This window comes from Rhinolophus sinicus, linkage group LG04 (genome assembly GCF_036562045.2).
Source record: "Rhinolophus sinicus isolate RSC01 linkage group LG04, ASM3656204v1, whole genome shotgun sequence".
Taxonomy (NCBI): Eukaryota; Metazoa; Chordata; class Mammalia; order Chiroptera; family Rhinolophidae; genus Rhinolophus; species Rhinolophus sinicus.
Genome location: NC_133754.1, coordinates 57,047,710 through 57,068,351, shown reverse-complemented (window position 1 = coordinate 57,068,351; position 20,642 = coordinate 57,047,710). Strand labels below are relative to the sequence as shown.

At 42.0% G+C, this 20,642-nt stretch overlaps 1 protein-coding gene across 4 annotated transcripts in view; it reads left to right on the top strand.

Moving 5' to 3' along the window:
• Positions 1-1,840: 1,840 nt before the first annotated feature.
• The window catches only part of CSGALNACT1 (chondroitin sulfate N-acetylgalactosaminyltransferase 1), a 298,778-nt gene continuing 279,976 nt past the window's right edge, over positions 1,841-20,642 (top strand). For 2 of the 4 annotated variants that reach the window (XM_074329586.1, XM_074329583.1), the window contains exon 1: positions 1,855-2,180. The gene's annotated coding sequence lies outside the window, so the exon portion shown is untranslated. Of the gene's footprint in view, positions 2,181-20,642 lie in introns of all 4 variants that reach the window. The other 2 variants (XM_019742117.2, XM_074329587.1) reach the window with 2 other exon arrangements.

Below are 20,642 nucleotides of genomic sequence, written 5' to 3'. Positions count from 1 at the left end.
ATATATTGATGTATACTGATATGCCACATAGTGATATGTACATTGCTATGCTGATATATGAGTATTTGTATGCTAGCTGAAAAAGTTTGGAAAACTTCTTCAGGTACCTTGATAAGTATATTACCAGCCCCTAAAGGAAATGTAATTGATTACTTCAGGATTGATCTCCCTTTTTCTTCTAGATGACAGGAATAGAGACAATTTTAGCAACAGGGGTGCCTCTTCCATCTTCCCCAAGTCAGTCCACATGAGCCTAGAATTTGGGTCCATTGATGTGCCAGTACAGCCACCTCTATTCAAGTCCTTGGCCCCCCTTCCAAACCAGATTCTTCACTTAAACCCTATTATTTAGAAATTCTGGAGACATCACGGAACATAAAGATGGGAGATACCTCAGGGGAGGGAAGAAAATCAATGCTTTAACAACTCACCTATCAATAATACGTGGAGGAGTGGGAATGTTTTGGTGACAGTTGGAAGGTTCTGAAGAGGTTACTTGTGTACCCAAAGAGTACTTGATTGCGTAGGCTCTAATCTTTACACAACTCATCACTAACCCCAACCTTCATGTGGCCCCTCCAGCTGCACAGTGGGGATTGTCATATGATTTGCCACACCAGGCTGCTGTGAGATACTGTATGGAGGAGGCTTGGCTAATGACTTGTACCTACATATATGTGGATGCTGGATTAACTATTTATGACATCTATCACCAGGAAACACTTTGGGCGGCGGTAACAGAATAGATGTTGTATTTTTCATTCATTTGGTAAACACCAGCTTCTCCTCTTCCCTAAACCCCAATCATGTCACAAGGATGATTAACTCACTCAGAGGTGTGGGGGTGGGGACAGAGCCACCTGAGATCCCAGGGCAGCCTGGGTTGGAAGGATGATGGACCAGGTGGGCTGGGGAGTTGGTAGGAAGCAAGGTTTACTTACAGGATATTACCCACAGGTAAATAATTGCTTAGTGGCTGCTTCAGGACTGCCTATTGCCTCCAGGACTCCTACCCTGTACCCACCTAAAATCTGGTACCCTGCAATCTCCCAGATAGGAACTTTGGGTATTCTAATGGACAAGCAGTAGAAGGGGCACAGCACCAGGAATCATAGGACTGGTTACTACCTCTGGTTCTGCTACGGTTCAGCTGAAGGGCCTTTACAAGTTGCATCTGTAGGGGTGGAGAGAGAACCTCTTTCAGCCTAACACTGATTCCTCATGAGTCTCCTTCAATACAGTGAGAATTGGGGATCATGATACTCCCAAATTCCCTCTCCCTGAGAGAAGTGCTGCAGCACTTCCACATAAAAGGCACCCGTGAGCCCCGAGGGTGTGTGCCTGTGTGTGTGTGTGTGTGTGTGTGTGTGTGTGTGTGGCTTTTATTACTCAATACCCCACTTACCTGTTTTCCATCCTTCCCCTCTTCTTCCCCGTAGGCCCTCCAGTGGCCGTCAGGGGTCCCTGCAGACATCACTTTCCCACAGTGGTGGGGTCTCAGAGCTAAGGGGGTTCTGACCTTCGCTGTAAATAAAAGCTCTCATAAAGGCCGTGTAACTGACCAGAGCCGCAAAGACTGACTAAAGAATTCATTCTCCAAAGTCCAATTTACAAAGTTTTTGTGAGTAAGTAGGCTCATGGAGGGGAGGGCAGCCCAGTAAGGGCAAAGGAAACAGGGTGGGTGGTGGGGGGGCAGGGGTCTGGGGAACTCGGCCCTGAAAGAGAATAGACACCCGACCCCCTCTCCTGGGGCACCCAGGGCACACCAGTGTCTTAACCCCTTCCCTCAACTTCTCCGGATCTCAGTGACCAGTCACACGCAAAACCGCCCAGCTGCAGGGGATCCTGGTCTCCTAGCGTGTCCCGGTCAGAGAGGGGCAGGCTTCGGCCAGGGCGCCCCGCTCTGACCGGGCAGAGGGACGCACTGCAGAGGGGCTCTGGGGGAAGCGGGTGGGCGCATGCAAGCGCGATCCTCCCAGCTGCCACAGCCCGGGATCACGGCCTCGCAGCCCCCACTCAGCCCGCCCGCTGCCGCCGCTCCCCGCCCTCCGGGTCCCCGGAGGCTCCGCGGCTGCTGGAGCGGGAGGTGGAGCCGAGCCCGCGGCGGCCGCGCAGGAGGGAAAGTTCAGCAGCGCGGGAGCAGCAGGAGCCGGCGGGGCAGCCCGGGGGGGCTCCTCGGGGTGAGTGGGGTCCCGTTCGCGGCCAGCAGGGTGTGGCGCGCCGCGTGGGGGCGTCGGTATGATTTGCGCTCCCCAGCCCGCGACCTCTGGGCGGCTCTTGCAGCCGGGGAGGATGGTGCGGCGCCCGGCCTCCCGCTGTCCTGCCTGCTGGAGCTGTGAGCAGCCGGGGTGGAGGCTCGGCGCCGCGGGGCTCGGGCTGCTCGGCCCCGGGAGGGCGCGGCGCCTTCAGGGGGACGCGCGGGACACGGAGGAGGTTTTCAGGGAGGGTCCTGGCTGATGCCACGCCGGGGGTCACTTTGGCTTCACCAACCTTTTTAGTAGCGTCTAGCTGTTTAATGACTTTCTCCTACCCCCACTAAGAAGTAGCCCTGACATGTGCCCGCGTGGCTACTTTGCTGGTACAGGTGTGTTATTTGTGTTGTGATGGAGACCGTGGAGGAGGCGTGCCGCGGGTGGCCGGTGGGCAGCATACTCTTCTACCTTGGACCCAGGCTATAGTCGTTGCGATCGAGGATGCCTTGACGAAATGCTATGTGCGTCCAGTGGAGAGAAGCTATTCGAGGGCATGTTCTGGGGGGTACCGGGGGTTTGAAGGGCGGGCAGGAGGAGGAAAGCTGTACAAAGAGCAGGCAAAGTTGTTGTTTCCGAGACACTTCCTGCATCTGCACTACCGTCAACAATTTTGAAGTTATCATTTCATCGATGAGCAGAGAAAGAGTAATGGGAGAGGAAAAGATTTGAATAGCACTGTACATACTGAAACAGTGAGCCTTGGGGACACTAATAAATGATAGTTATTTTGCAAATTCCACTTTTATTCTGATTTCAAAGCCTTGGAGTAGTTTTTACTGAAATGTCACTAGATGGGTCTCGATAATAAAGATAATTAACTGTTCTTTCACATATTTTTACTAGAAATGTAAATGAAATTCTACCAGATTGCTTGGATTTTCGTGAACATTGTTCATACAAGAAAGTCATAATTATCGTACTGTTACTTGCAGCAGTGAATATTAATAAGCCCCGTGTGGTGCTGTCATGTTGCTAATTGGAAGGAGAAAAGTCTTTGAAACTTGGAAATAGGAGCATAAAGCAAAAATGCAAAGCCTTAGTCATAACAAGGGATCTGAATATGTGCACAATAAGTTATGGGATCGTCCGTGTGTACCCTGAGAATGTCAATTCCTGGAAAGAAGAGATGGGCCATACCCATTGTAGGGCACTCCCTTCTGCGTTACACTACCATACTATCTGTACTCTAAGTTATATAATAGTGAGATGCTATAATTCTGTTCATCTTAGTGTTCCAAATCTCATGTCTGTTTGCAAACTGTATTGATGGGGTTCAAAGCAAAGTCTCGACATTTGGACTCACTATGCATTTGCTTTGCCATCCCAGGTACCTGGGCTCCAAGTGGCCTCTCCCACTTATTAGCTGTATGACCATGGGCAAGTCAGTTACCCTTTTGCAGCCTTGGTTTCCTACTTGGTAAAATGCCAATAGTATTCCTTACCTTATGGAGATGTTAGGCAGAATGAAATAACATTTAGGAATTTAGTCCTGTGGACACAATAAGTGCTTCATCAATGTTGTCTCTTATCTTTCTTTACTTTTAGGACTCCCCAACTCTGGCATGTTTCAACATAATTTTTTAAATTGAAAATTCCTTCTTCTTTGCAATCTTAACTTTCATTTATTTTTTCAACCATCATCTGTTGAAACACCTCAGACTGTATTTGAAAATGAGGAGCTGACACTTTCAGGTTGCTCTGGGCAATATATCGTTTTTTCCTGTTGGTAAGAATCCATCATAGGGTCATCTGGTGATGAATTGTACTTCCCAATCTTCATATGGTTGTAGCTCTGTCCTTAATGTAATGCTATTACATCAAAAAGAACTAAAAGGGCCCTCCGTGAGGGTGTTTATCGCTCCTATTTACTCTCCATGTCCAGCTCAGTGCCTGGCAGGGTGTCAGGGCTTAATAAATATTTGTTGAGTTGAAATACAGAACGTAATGGAGTTATTCTTCAGGTCACAACCTTTTTCTTAAAGAAAAAATATTCCTGATGAAAGGACCTTGGGGTTCTAAATGATAGCCCTACTATATTTTAGGGCTAATAGAGGTTATTAGAGAAGCAAAGCTCAGGTAGACTTTATTACGTATTGATTTTGCCCTCGTGTGTTGAAGCAGTCTTATAAAATCTACAAAGCCAAATTGGAGAGGTGGCTTCACCACTAGGGGCCTCCTCTGCTTCATGTATCACCACCGTCTGGCACTTATTGCCATTATTCTGTCCTTTAAGGTAGCAAAGGAATTTAACTTCTGGGTTCTCGACATAGAATACTTTATTAGAAAAGAGCAACCTTGTGTGAAAAGCATTACCAAAGGCCTAAAAATAAATGAAAGCGGTCTTAAATAACAAATTGGGTACCGTTTTGGAATAACTTTAGAGTTAAAGGCTTAAAGGAGATTGAAGAATTGGCTTTTTACTTTGTACATCCTTACATTCAAATATATGATTTTAAAAACCCTTCTAAAAATCAAATCTATTATTTTGGTTTAGTATTTTTAAGTTTTTTCTTTTATATGTCTTTGGTGGAACTTATTTTTATCTTTTAAAGTGGCTTTATTTCCTAGATAGGCACTTGTAGCACAAACAACAACATGAATTTTGTTATAGATAAAAAGGAATTTTATCCGGTCAGTGGAAGCTCCTGGTGTCTTTTCTTTTTAAAAGGGGCGGTCACATTAAACTCCACCTTTAAAACGTATGTTTTATTACATTCCGAGATGCATTATTAAAAGGCATGTTTCTTCTGTGAGTTTTTGAAAAGACCTCTTGTTTCTAAATTCTAATTTGAATGAAGTTAGTCAGGCCTGAGACTTGAACAACTTTAAGGTGTGTTGGTGTTTTTATTTGTCAGAAATAACTTGCTATTTGGTAGAAAAGATACTGACCATATATGCAAGCAAACATTATTACTGAAAATATTGCCATATTGTTTGAAATGAATAAAAGGATACTATATTTTCAGGTTTTCAGTGAAATTTAATTACAGTGACAAACTAAACACCATGAATGTTTTTTTTCTTTTGTGAAATCTTTTTTTTTTTTAAACACCATTAATTTTTAAAAATTAACAGTTAGGGAAGAGTTCAGTGCATTTCAGGCCCTAAGAGTTTCTTCTCTTAGCAGAACACCTCTGTGTTCAGATAATTCTTAGACATCCAATTCTGATGTTCACATGGTGAGATTTTAAAACAAGGCAATCTGATCCTTGCTGTCTTTCTACCTAAGTCTAGATCAGTACTCTTTAGAGAACCGGGTAAGAGGAATAACTTTTGTGTGAATGTCATAGACAATTTTTATTATCGCTTCCCTCCGATTAAGCTAAACTTTTTGGCATTTTTAGGATTCTGAACATATTTAAAATTACACAAGTCCCATTTGCAAAAATTGATGCTTCTGTAGAACTGGAAGAGTATTGCTTTCACCTTCAAATATCCAGCTAGTGAAGGCCATGTCGTCACCCTGCTCTTCTTCCTTCTTCCCAGAAGGAAGCTGAGTCTAAGCCCAAATGACATGTATAAAGCTGTATGTAGAATGAGGCGTTTCAGTTTGGACAAGAGCCCTTGAGCTGACCAAGATTATGGATGCCCGAGGTGGGAGGAAATGAATGAGTCTTTGTGCGTGGGAGTCGTTTTTTAGGAACCTGCCCTTGGGAGGTGCCCCCTGGAGGGACGGCTCACTAGAATCTGCAATGGGATGTTTTGAACCTATCACTTAGTGAAACATGACCTTGCTGGACAGATAATTTTTGTTGTTACTTTTAGACAATGAAAAACATAACCTTTGGTTATCCTGGGGTCACATCTGATGCTTTGTTTCATTTTCGCACACAAGGACATTTGAGATGATGGAGGAAAAGGGAAGCAGGAAACAGGGAGGAGGCAGATGGGAATTGTCTATTTATACTGAAGACGAGGGCCTGCCTATTTTCAGCTCCCAAGGCACTTGGGTACACACTGTGTGGCTTAACAGTTGTTCACTGGTGATTTGGGGTATTTCTACTCTGTTAATGAAATTATAGTCATATGCTATATAACAACATTTTCATCAATGACAGATCAAATATATGATGGTGGTCCCATAAATTATCATGAAGCTGAAAAATTCCTATCACCTAGTGATATCGTAACCATTATAACATCCTAGCGCAACCCATTACTTGCATGTTTGTGGTGATGCTGGTGGAAACAAACCTACTGCGCTGCCAGTCGTATAAAAGCACAGCACCAAGTAGGCTATAGCATCTAGGTTTGTGTAAGTACACTGACGATGTTCGCACAACCACGAAATCACCTCCGGCTGCGGTTCACAGACTGTATCCCTGTTTAGTGGTGCATGACGGTACTAAAATGATGGGCTTCCCCTTAGGTCCTGAGTACTCTCCAAAGTGACTTTCTACTTCTGTTTCCCATTCGTTAGAAACTGGCGAAAGGTAATATATCAGTTAACATATGTAAACACGGCTGCTGCTAGCCCACCAGATGCCCCTTTGTGGTGGGCCATCCTGTGTCAGGGTGTGTGGTGTGGTAAGCAGAGAGTGGACTGGACCTCAGCCCCACTCACCTCCCACTGGGCATTCTTGTGTGGCACACTCTGCACAGCTGTGTGTGATGCTCTTGTCTGCAAAAGTGGTTGACACATAGTAAATGAGAAATATATCACGCCTGGTTATCATCATCATTATCATTATTGATGGCATTGCTTTCAGGGTAGATCTTTCTAGTAATCACAGTCTAGAACAGAGAATTCAGGTGAACTTAGTGCTTATAATAGTGTTTTCAAAAGCAAGTGATTCATTTTGGGTTTCTTATTGCATTTCCATGACAGTTCTTCTCTTCACGCGATGAAAATGGCTAACACCTACGGAGCACTTAACTATCTGGTAGCTGCTCTGCTAAGTGTAGGCCATGAGTTATTCGTTAAATCTGTCCAGCCGACTTAGGAAGCAGCACTGTTACTATTTGCATTTTACAGATGAGAAATACCAAGGTTTAGAGAAGTGAGTTACTTGCCCAAGGTCAGCTCACAAGTCGTGGACCTGGGCCTTGAGTCCATATCTGCCTGGCTTGTGGACTTGAGCTTATAACCTCAGTTATAACCTTGCTTATTTTTTCCAACATAAATACTCATTGAATTGGCAGCCTAGAAAATGTTGTAGAGTTCTGAGGGTTAACAAAATGTGAAAACATTGATTTTTCTTAGATTATTTTATTTGTATCCATTTCTGGACAGGATGGAGCAAGATGACAAATGAATTTTTATCCGTGTGTCTGCTTTAGCACTTTTTATTTATAGATTTTTATGTATATAGCTTTTTCTAGTAGCTCAAAATACAATACAGTGTAGTACAACTTATTTCTGTACAATATTTAACTTCTTATTAAGGCACTTCACAGGCACATTGTAAGCAGAATATATGAATAAAATCAAGTGTGTGGGTTGCAGAATATTAAGGTGCGAATGCTGGAGTCAACCATTCGTGCACTCATTCAGCAAATATTTATTATTTAGCTCTTATATAAAGGCACTTTGCTAGTACTATAGAGATTACAAGATGGGGAAGATTGCAATAGATGGGAAAGAATTTGAGCCTTTGGAGTTGGTCAATCCTGGGGTTTGAATCCCAAGTCTACCACTTACTAACCGGTGGTCCTGGTCCCATGTTAAGGCTTAGTTTATTTGTGCACATAATGAGGATAATAATACCTTATAGGCTGTTGTAAGAATGAAATGAGATGTATAGGAAAAGCGCCAAGCCACTGGAGGTAGGAGGTACTAATCAATGACGATGCCTTTCCTCTTCTTCCTTCTTATCTGTGTCTCCCTCCTCCCACACACTTACAGGGGTGGGAGAGAGGAAAATATCTACAATCCAAGGTAGACTGTGATTAATTCATCTAAAATGTTACTTTCTAGTTCTCTGTCTTGGGGGATGCGACAGACCTGGCAGTGGTGTTGGGTGATACGTGAGCCGGGGCCAGCGTAGGGTTCCTATCACACTGGGTTGTCACCCAGGCTGGCCAGAAGAGCATTTCCAGGAGGCAATAGCATCTTTGAACCCAGGACAGGTGCCTGTGGTGCAGAATAATGTTTGGGTCTAGGGGGTAAGGGTGAGGCTATTCAGGGGAGTAGCTGAGAACTCAGATCTTATGGAAATTGGAATAAGCCAGAAACAAAGTTTGAGGTTGGCTGAATGGAAAGTGTTTAGGATCTAGGTGGAGAGCAAGGCAAGAATATGAGCAGCTTGTTCTTTTCTTTTCCTTTCCTTTCCTTTCCTTTCCTTTCCTTTCCTTTCCTTTCCTTTCCTTTCCTTTCCTTTCCTTTCCTTTCCTTTCCTTTCCTTTCCTTTTAATTAAAGTTTGTTGGGGAGACAATTGTTAGTAAAGTTACATAGATTTCAGGTGTACAATATTCTGTAATACATTATCTATGTCTCACATTGTGTGTTCACTACCCAGAGTCAGTTCTCTTTCCCTCACCATATATTAGACCCCATTTACCCTCTTCTAGAGCCCCACTCCCCCCTTACCATCTGGTAACCCCTTAACTATTGTCTATGTCTATGAGTTTTTGTTCTTTCAGTTGTTTGTCTTGTTCTTTTGTTGTTTTCGGTTTATATACCACATATCGGTGAAATCATATGGCTCTCTACTTTTTCTATCTGACTTATTTCGCTTAGCATTATAATCTCAAGATCCATCCATGTTGTCACAAATGGTCCTATTTCATCTTTTCTTACCGCTGAATAGTATTCCATTGTGTATATATACCACAATTTCTTTATCCATTCATCTATCAAAGGACATTTTGGTTGTTTCCATGTCTTGGCCACTGTAAATAAAGCTTCAATGAACATTGGAGCACATATGTCTTTATGGATAAATGTTTTCAGATTTTTTGGGTAGATACCCAGGAGAGGGATTACTGGGTCATACGGTAATTTTATTCGTAATTTTTTGAGGAACCTCCACACTGCCTTCCATAGCGGCGAGCAGCTTTTCCTTGAGGGACGTGAGGTTGGTTCACGTGGCTCAGATGGGCAGTCTAGGCCAGCTGGGAGCTGCTGAAGAGCTAGGAAGAGGTCTGCAGCCCTCCTGTATCCCGCTGCAGCTGGTGCAATGCCTGTTATATACTTCTAGCTGCCTGGTCTGCTGCAACGTTTTCCCAAAAGCAGTAGTACATCCTCTCTCAGCAAGGAGCTAAGTCAAAATTATTAGTTGTTGCCAGTTTCCTCTCTAGATCTTCAAGGGGTAGCTGGTATCAGGAAAATAAGCCTTTTTTATTTTTTCCAGTTGGAGATTTGGTTAAACACACCCAGATCTGTTTCACAGTGTGGCAGGGAGCCAGGTCCCCAGGGGCCCCTGCATAGAGTCCTGCTGGCATTTCTGTAGAGTGGGATGAGTTCTGAGATCAGAGAACATTTTTAGAGAGATGTTCCTAGTGGTTTGATGATAATGAGCTGCCTTGTTTGGTGTCCAGGGTAGATTCGGTGGGTGGTAGGGAGGGAGTGTGGGTTTTACAAAATCATTACAGTTCAGAACCGGCTACCTCAGCCAGGGAGCAGGAGACCTTGACTCATTATTTATTATGCGTTGGCATATAGGCATAAACCAGTCCTTCTGTGAATAAGCAAACAGACCTGCCCAGGTGCAAGAGAAGCTTGATTCATGGTTTTTTAAAAAATGCACAAAATTTAAAAACAGTATTGGGAACACTTTAAAGCAAGTCACAGTAATTTTCAAAAGCCCATTTTATAGAATTAATAGAGTATATTAAACTGAAACGAACAAGCAAGCAAACTTTAAGAAAACAACACAGGGATAGCTTTGTAGGAAGAAGACTAGCCCTTGAAATGAAATCCAAGTTAGTTCAAATGGTCCTTGGGAGGACTGGTGGGACAATTGGACGCTGAGCATTCTAATCAGTGAGAAAATAGGGGAAACGGTGAACGGAAGGAGGAAGCAGTGCCTGGTGAATGGGCTTGGGAGTAAAGTCAGTTCACCCAGGTTCACGACTCCACTCTTAACTGTGATCTCGGGCAAGTTATTTAATTCTTGAGATCCCAGTTTTCTCATTTGTAAAATGAGGGTAATAGCACCTACGCATCTTGATGGATTTAGATAATTTACCTCAACTACTTAGCACATGGTTAACACTTAATACATATCAGCTGTTATTATGACAGGTGCATAGGAAGGAAGTGGGGAAGAGAAAACAAGGACTCAGGTATATTCGGACGACGAGGAGGAGCGTTCTGTATTTGTTTGCCCTGTGCCTTGAATCTTCTAATTCTACTCTTGGATAGTTTTTTAGTGTCTTGAATTCTGGATGATTACAACCCAATGTGTCTTGAACATGCACTGTGTACGTATCACTATGATAAGGGAACTAGAAAACCACCCTCAGTAACCTTACGTAGCTTAACAGTCTTGGACTGAGGAGAGCGAGACAGTGAGTGGTACTTGCTGTTAGAGAATGAATTCCTAATATCCCTTGGCTACTTTAATTAGCTGTCAAAGGATAGTAGCTGCCCTTTTCTTATTTCTCATGTGCTCTATATGCAAATGATAGGAAGTAAGTACTTCTCTTGGGTTTCCATAGACAAAAATAACTCAAAATACCCAGAGTAGCTTTGGATATCTTATTTGCATAGAAATAAGATTTATTTAAGTACATTTGTGACTACATAATGGGAAACCAAGGGAAGAGACTTGTGTTTTGGGCGGATATTTCTTTGGATGTACCTCTGACCTGTAAGCTCTAGCTTCTATCTAAAGCATGTCTTTGGTGGGGGAAGTTCCTTTCCCCCACCTCCACTAAACTCATGGCCCTTAGATTTCTGGGCACATAGATTTGTGGGCCTGAATAACAAGACAGAGCTGAATTTGAGGATTTAAAAAAAAAAATTCTCTCCTCCAGATGGAGGTGTTAGACAAGTTGCTGCAGGAGGCAACTAAGTTGGTGGAAAAAGGATTCCAGAGGAAGTCCTTAATCTCTAAAGTAGGAATTTATTAGGTTGGTACAAAAGTAATTGTGGTTTAAAAGGTTAAAAATAATTGAAAAAAACCACAATTACTTTTGCAACAAACTAATAATCGTTTAGACTCAGAGGCCATTCGAATGCAAAGCAATGAAATTTATGGACTGTGAATGGATTCATCCATCAACCCACATAGTGACCGAGCCAAAATCTGAGCATGGAACTAGTTACTTTTTGGATCTGATTCAACATCTTGGCTTTTGGGTTGTCTCAAAAGTCATTTTTCTTTATAGAGAATATATTATTCACTTAAGTAATTAAAAACGCTGAGGATGTTTTCCATGAATATCCTTGGGTATACAAGAGAATTCATCCAGTTTTACTGGAATTGCCTTTTTGTCTTCCTCTGAGAATGAATCAGACCAGTACCTGGGCCAATATTAGTGTGGCTAACAGAGGCCATGAGGACACTTCCTTAGACCCTTTATGCAGAGAGGATGTCTTCATGTTCATGTTCTGATGGAAAGAGGTAAGAGATGCAGGAACTATAGGCTTTTTGATTTCTCTCCCAGTCAAGACAGTGGCCTCAGGAACCAGCTGTAGAAATGATTTTTTCACTGGTGACCAGGACTACAATTTCTTTCCTATCCTCTCAAAATGGTGAATTTTATTGGTGGCCATAGGGTGACCAATTAGTGTTTGCATTTTTCACCAGGGTGGGGCCGGTGGGAGGTGGGTTTTGGTCCTTTGGAGAACTGTCTGGTTGCTTGAAAGCATGTGGAAGTGCTTGTTCCACTGTGGAGATGGTCCGGCCTTGGGTGAAGTGGTGTGGGAGGCACCAGCTTCTTTAAGTTCCTTTTCTGATCTTCATTAGTGACCATTTGATTATTTTGGGGGCAAATGTCTTGCCAGTGTGAAGTGAACTGCGGTTCCTGATCACTTAGGAATGAAAATGAATGGGGAACCTTTAACTAAAGCTGGCCAGATTCACTTATTTTATCTATGTGCATTAAAAATCTTTGAAATGGTATAATCGTGCATTTGAAATGGACACTTGTGTCCTGGAGGATTTGTAGACCTCATTTAATAGTGTTGCTAATGACTTGTTGGAGTTAGAAGTAATGGGAAGGCCATTGGTTAGCAAGATTACATCAACAAAAATATGATCTCTGTGATCATTTGGTTCAGCATTAGTATTTTTGCAGAGATAATAGCATGTTTGAGATCATTTGGATTATCTCCATATCTTGCAAATAAACAGAAAGAAGCCCAGAGAGGTGAAGTGACTTAACAAAGATGGCCCAGCTACTTAATGGAATCACCGTATTAGGAATGGAACCCCAGTCCCTTTTGTTCCATGCTGCTCTTTATGGGCCATGCAATATCCTTAAGTACCATAGTTGCTGGCAGGTTATTTTAGGTTCCTCTGCAATGATGCCACCTACATAATTGCCTGCTCTCAGAATCTGTTCAGAGTGGAGTTATGGAGCTCCTACCATGTGCTTGGCACTGTGCTCAGTGCTAGAACTAAGTAGATGAAAAGACAGGAGTTTCTGACCTCAAGGAGCTCACAGTAGAGTGGAATACAAAATAGGGAATATATTATCAAGTTATGACTTAATGACGTGTGGAACATCTTCCCTGGGGATGGTAAGCTTTCAGTACCTACTTCAAGGCCAAGGGGATTGGTTTTTATTTCCTGTTGATTTTATAACATCAGAAGCGAAAATGATGGCAATAAGCTTCATGAATCAAATTGACTCTAAATGATCTTAGCTTCATCTGGACACATCCAGCGAGTGAATTCAAATTTGAAATCCTTTGTTCTCTGCACTTAAAATCCATGATCTTTCTGGAAACACTTGGTAAGAATAGTTCTGGAGGAGTTCGGTTAGGGACACAAGTCAAAAATGGGATTGTTTATGCCCAAGCAGAGATAAGATCCATATCTTCTCTGGGTGTCCTTGCAGCTAAGTCAGGGGTTAAATAATTGGTTTTTCAATGAGAATGAGGCCCATTTTCTTCTGGGAATACAGAAATGGCAGGTGGTTAGGAAGAAGTCTATAAGCTAAACACTATTTGAAGCACTTAATTTGTGGAATTAAAAAGAAAAAAAAACATACAAAAATACTTGAAGAACTGAGATTCAGATACTGAAATACCGTGGCCGGGTCAGATGACTGTGACAGACAGAACCAGCATTTGACCATAGGCCTGTTTGCCATTGAAGCTCCTACTTTCAAGATTGCTATGCTACCTCCATAGGTATCAAGTGTAACCAAGTGTTATATGGTGGTGGGCTTTGTGTTGCGTTTATGTCATACTTGGACAAGACTGTGGACTCCTGGAGCAGAGACCCTAATTTGCACAGTTTTTTGACGTTTTCCAAGGAGTGTACCACAGTGCATAGGCACACTAGGTTCTTGATAAATATGTGTGGAATGAATGAATTCAGCCACTTAATAGACAACAGGGTTTGTAAGAAACTGTTCACGAATGTGCCAATTGCCTTCTAGGATCCCTGTATTTGAGGGTCATTCTGACCTTGGAGAAACCAAGTAGATAACCTACCCTTATAAATCTCTTTTACTATAATTTTCAGTTCATAAGCATGCCTGTTTTTGACTGTATTCCTATGTACTGTCTTCTTACTTTGTGTTTTCTTAAAAGCTATCTATAAACAAATTATATATTCATAATCTTGTGGTATGCTGGATGGATTTAATAGTCTCAGGAAGGCTTCCAACACATTAAGTATTCTTGAAGGTAATAAAAAGGAGGACTAATTATCTAACTGAAATGATTATGAGAGATGTTGGACATCTTGACTCACTGGGATGTTGACAGCAGCAAAAGTGGTTAAGAAGACAGCTTTGAGAAACAGCAAAGATGATCTATTTGAACCAAGTTTTGTTTTTTTTAAAATTTTTTTATTGGGGAATATTGGGGAACAGTGTGTTCTTCTAGAGCCCATCAGCTCCAAGTCGTTATCCCTCAATCTAGTTGTGGAGGGTGCAGCTCAGCTCCAAGTCCAGTTGCCATTCTCAATCTTAGTTGCAGGGGCTGCAGCCCACCATCCCATGTGGGAATTGAGCCAGCAACCTTGTTGTTGAGAGCTTGTGCTCCAACCAACTGCGCCATCTGACCGCCCTTCTGGAAGCTCAGCGGCAGCTCGTTGTCTTCAATCTAGTTGTGGAGGGCACAGTTCACTGGCCCATGTGGGAATCGAACTGGCAACCCTATTGTTCAGAACTTGCGCTCTAAGCAACTGAGCCATCCGGCCGCCCTTGAACCAAGTTATTTTGTTAAATCTATGGTGTGTGTATATCTATAGTCTACTGAGTGAGAGGACTAAATAATGCATGGAGTCTCTGGGTTGGAGTGATAGTTTGAAAGTACGTGGCTGGTGTTCACAGTTGGAGCCTGTGAGATTTTACATTTAATGACCATACCTTTCCCGTAGCCATCTGTCTCTCTCTTTAATAAGCAGTATTCCTTATCAGGCCTGATTTGTGTACATTTATTGCATCATCATGCTTGTTAAATATTAAAGTGTTTTCTTTTTTTTCACTTTGTGTGAAGTCTAATTAGGCAAAGTGTTCAGTGCAAGCCTGGCATTATCATTCAGAGTAGCCTGGTCATTACCTATGGCATCCTTCAGCTTCCTGGATCATTTGTCTTTTTCCCTCCCTCCTTTCAGAGTCCAGTGTACCAAATACAGTGCATGAAAGTTTGATGAAGGATTCAGCACTGTTGGGTCATTAAGAAGCGTCCTGCTACAAAGGTTATGAAACCTTTTATAAAATGAGTGCAGAAATTTGTTATCTATAGTTTGCAGTTTTTCATGAACCAAGCTTCTGAACACATGTATCTGATAAAATTAATTGTACTAAATTAAAGAATCTTAAAATAGGATAAAAATACAAGCTACAATAATATTTGGAAGAAGAGAAAACCAACCAGTAAGTAGTGGCATTTTACACATGCTACTGATAAAAAGAATAATTTTAGATATCAAACCACTATCTCCTGAAAGTGCCTGTGGTGGTCCATTCTTATTCTTTCAACTTATTTCTTCTGTGCAATCTAATTCAAAAATTTATTTGCATTATTGATTGAATAGCAAGCATTTTGTTAGTACAGGGCCAAAAATAGGATTATGAATCACTCTAGTATCTTTGATGAGTTACCTAGCATCATTTTGAGACAATCTCTGTAAGGCACGTTGTCTTTTTTTTTTGAGGTGTTCACAGTACTTTCTCATTTATTATTTACATTAAAAAAAATCTGCAGTCTGCTCTCAGCACGCGCAAACACACAGGCACACACATGCTCGCACACTGATCGGCAGGAGCCAGATTAGGAAGAGGCCCGCTTTATTATTATTCTCAGGGAGAAAATCTTAAGCCATAAGTTTCATGTCATGTATGGTTATCAGGCTAATAGGTCTCTCTGTGGTCCCAGCAGCTCATGTTGGGGTTTTGGAAAGTGCCTTTGTCCCTTCACAATTGCAAATAGCAAAGGCATTGCTTTCCATTTATGCATGATGGAAAGCCATGTATCTGTCTCCTTAGAGGGAGAACTGATTTTGAGTTGTTTTTGAATATGGTCAAATTGAAATGAGATTTGTCTCTGAATGAAAACATAAAGAACAAAGAATGGAAGCGAACTTCTAGGTCATCTGGCCTAATTTTTCTGCTTCCTAAATGGGAAAGCTGAAGCTCAGAGACCCAAGTGGCTCAGCCATGTTCACGTGGGTGCTAGCACCTCGTTCACTGCACATTTTCTTCAGGACAGTGGGGACCCTTGGCAGATGGTGATGTTTGGACCAAGTCCCATTTCCTGGGCCCTTTACAGGTATAGCAATCCGTGGCATAGATAGGTTAGAAAGGTTTTGCAGGAAAGATTGCTGTCTGACAATCAGTTGAAGACAAAGTTGGTGTAATCAGAATCTATCTGGGGTTACAGAAGAATACACATTTTATATTTCCTAATTGGCATATTGCTAGAAACTGAGAACTCAAAACCAGTGCCTGCCTTTGCGAATCCTTATAGTTCAGCAGAGAGTCTGTCTGGTACGAGAGCCAACAGCTGTGATTATCCTCAGGAAGGCTGGCTGCTGCTGAGCTGACTAGGCTCAGCTGGAGAGTTGAATCCTCTGTTTCAAAGGCCCAGAGTCTGGCTTTTTGTAGCCTGCAGTGGCCACCATCAGGCCCTGAGTAAGTCATCTCTAAACAAGGTGGAGGAGAATCCAGAAGGCACAGGGCTTAATTTACCGTGACAAATAACTCATAGTTGTTAATAGCAAGCATGGTGGTTAAGCACGTGGGATTTGACACCTAATATATTTGGGTTAGACTACCTGTCATGTACTAGCTATAGAATTTATGCAAGTTGCTTTGCCACTCTGGGTAAAATGGGAAAAATAGCAAACTTTTGTATTGTATGTACTGTGTGACAGCTGCTGTCTCAGTGCTTTAGGAATATGAACTCATTTCTTTCTCACAACAACCCTATGAGGGTACTACTATTATTCCCACTTTACAGATAGGGAAACTGAGGCCTAAAAAGCCTATTAAGGGTTAGAGCCAGGGCTTGAATCTTGGCAGTCTGTTGCTCTTTATCACTTTCCCATGCTGCCTTTCAATAGAATTAAGATCATTGTGAGGATCAAGTAGGATAAGCACACAAGAAATATTAGCTGTCGTCGTTAATGATAATAAAGTGAACACTGCCTTAATAACAACAATAAAATCTACATGATCAGCAGCTTATTTTCCCACAGACAAGATCCACAGAAGCCAGATCCTAATCAGAAAGTTGTTTTTGCAATTACAAAACTAGTGCAGAGAGACTTCAGAAGACTATAAAATGTCCCTACTGCTCAGACAACCTTGGGTAGAGTGAGGTCATCTCGCTTGAGTTTTTGGCCTTTTCAGCTCCAAGGGCTTGCAGACTTTTTCTACTACAGATGGCTGTGAGGTCCCAGTGATCATCTCTGTAATATTTTCTCCTAATCTGTCATCCAGACAACTAAGTAGATTAGATATGCTAAGGGCATTTTCTATGCCACAGAACTAAGCACCACTAGAGAAGTCTCTCAGAGCAATACCGAACCTTGGAGACAATCCTTCAGCGACTTGTAAAAGTCTTTTTGACTAGCTCCCTCCATTTTGTGTTGAATTCATAGTCTAGTTCTCAGAGTGCAGTCTTATTTCCAAATTGTTTTGCTGTGGAGTTTAGATATTATCTTTTGTCTGTTCTCTTTATTTTTAAATTCATAAATTACGAATAAATATGCGTATGTATAACATGTGTGAACATTTTAATTTATAATAAAGGGAATAACTATTCAGATAAGCATCTAGAACGTTCTCTTTGAACATTCCCCCTCACATATGTTTCCTGGTCATGTTTCCTTCCTTCCTTCTACCTCCACCCCCACTCCAGGATAACAGCTCTTCCAAATGTTGTGTTAATGGTTTCCTTGCTTTTCTTTATAGTTTTACAACAAATGTACATTCCCACATAATTTATTGTTTTTGTGACAGGGTGTTGAATTGGAAAATTTGACTAACGCCTCAAGGTATCTAGATAGCAGTTACTAAAATAAGTTGTGAGAAAAACCAAAATGGGGATATTTTCAAAGGAAATCGCTGAACACTGAGTCCACAGCTCTTGAAAATCTTCCTCACTCTGAGCATATAAAGAACATCAACCCAGGATTTGTAAGGGGATTTATTTGGAGAAGGCTCTGCTGTCAGTCTGCATCATCTCTTCTCACTGCAGGAAGTGTGAAGAGGGGTGCTGCCCCCTCACCCAAAGCCTGGAGAGAGGATGCCTGGAGAGCATGCTCTGTGTTCCCTCAAGAACACAGTGGTGTGGCCGAGTAGAGAGCTGCTGGGGTAGGGCTCCCTCCATTGCCAAGTTTGTTGGAGTGGTTGTGTGTGCTTCCCGGGGATCAGATGTGGCTCATGCAGGGATGGAGAGCCAGTCTGCAGGGTAGGAGGAGGTCAGTGAACCCGTTGACTTCTATCCAAGAGGCAGAGCCAGCAGAGAGCTTGTGGAGTGAATTAAAGGGGTTAGGTGGTAGTGGTGGGCAGTGACAGATAGGGGACTTGAATGCATCACCGATATCACAAAGAGTTTGAGGGCAGCCCCGGGAGAACCCACAAAAGTCCCCGTGAGAGACAGAGAGTTGCGTTTGAGTTTCTACCGATGCAGAGAGTATGAAGCCATCTATACTAGTGAGGAGTGAGTTTGTCTGCATAGGAGTGATAGAACTATGGTAACACAGAGTAGAAATTTATTTCTCTCTTACATAGAATAAGTCAGAAAGTAGACAATTCAGGGTTGGAATGCTGGCTCTACACAATTATAAGGAACAAACCTCCAAGGTCACTGCTCCCACGGTCCGTGGGTGTGGTCTTCATGCTCACGGTCAGAGGAAGCTGCTGAAGCTCCAGCCATCACATTATGTTCCAGGCAGCAGGAGCAAAGCGAAGGCAGAGGAAGGGTCTGCTCTCTCCTTTTTAAGGATACTTTCAGGATATTGCACCCAGTATTTTTTCTTATATCTCATTAACAGTAGTTCAGTTATGGGGTCACCCCCAGCTCTAAGAGAAGCTAAGAAATAGAACCCTGTTGCTGAATAGCAATGGGCCCAGCTTAAAACTGGATTCTTTTTGTAAAGAGAAAGGGGCTAATGGATACTGGGAGGCAGCCAGCAGTGTGTCACTCCATTTTTGTGGCAGTAGCAGTCAAATGATCTTTGTCCAATTGTTCCAGCCCTGAAGGGGAGAGTGGCAGATTCTAGTAAGTGGGGGAGGAGGTGCATAGAAAAGACACAAGCCCGCGGTCCACCTACACAGATTCTAGCTGGGCGTGTGGGGTGGAACAAGCAATCTTTCTTTTTTGAGAACCCTTATTTAAAGGGTCAATTAATATGTTGACCTGAACATTCTGTTTTCTGAATCACAATTGTGTTTTGTGACTTAAAGTAACTTGAGGACTTTCTGTTACCTGTAAGTGGCCAGAGAATTATGGGACCTACTGGAGTTTCCCTTGAGTAGCGGGAGGAACACATACCCCCTGAATATATACCTATGTATTTCAATTTGATAAGGTCTCTATTATACTTAATCATCATGCCATTTTCACACCTAAAAATTAATAATCATTCTTTGAAAATCACCTAAAGCCCAGGTCATGTAAAAGTTTTCCTTGATTTTTTCCAAAAGTGTGTCTTTGTTTGAATCTCACTTGCAAAAAGTCATTGTATGTGTATGTGTATTCGTGCATGTGGAAAAGCGTGCATAAGTTAGCACTGGTGTTCCTCTAACAGCAGAAGGACCTAGGCCTTGCAGCACACAGGGTACCCTGTGCATTGCCTCGGTTTCCCTTTGATTCAAATTCTGCCTTAGTAATTATGGAGGAGGTTAGGGATAACCCATATCGGTATAAAACTTCATGTGTCACCCAGCTGCTGACTCCTAAATCAGACAGTTGCAAACAATGGAGTTTAACTTGGTGGTTATCCTGGACAGGGAATTGATTTATTCTTGCTAATGGAGAGCACAGATCTTTGAAGTGGGAAATAATGGAATCTATTTTATACTTAAATAGAATTTCCCGTTGACAATGGTAGAGCATGGGCTTTGGGTGTGATCTTGTAATGTAACATACCCCAAGGAGCATGTTCCAAATTGACAAGAGTGCTTTATAAAATTGGGTATTTAGAATATATGGATAGGATTTTATTTTTATTTAACTTGAATTTACTGGATACTTTCATAGAAAGCACAGCTGGGTAGACCAAAAGAAATAGACAACAATGGGTTTTGTTAGGTTGATACTGCCTATTCTCCCCACTTCTGTCCAAATGTTCTTCCTTATCAAATTAGGCTATTAACCCTCAGAAATCCTCCTTCAGCTCGATGCCATTTCCCAGTATGTCAGCATACAGGGTTGTTAAGTGTCATTTGAAGGTACAGGTATTCCCCTTTTTATTTATATTTTATCCTCTTTATACCTCCAAAATAAATTTGAGATATATAATGTTCTACTTTCAAAAAGAACAAACCATCATCAACAACAACAAATCTAATATCATCAAAGTTACAAAATAGATAAATTAGGAAATCATTCATATTCTAAAAAATATCAACCACCAAACTTTCCTCAGCTGGATGCAGTAACACAAGGTAATACAGGCAGCAATTCATACAACAAGGCAGTGTATATGGAAATGACATAATTTATTAAGAGCTACAGATGTAACATTTTTGCAACTTGATCTATTGCCAAAAGTAAGGTGTCTGTGAATACTTCTTACTTTTGGTACATATTGTAAACTTTTGAACCTTGATATTATTTTCCTTGTTTATTCTTTTAACATACGTTCATTGCG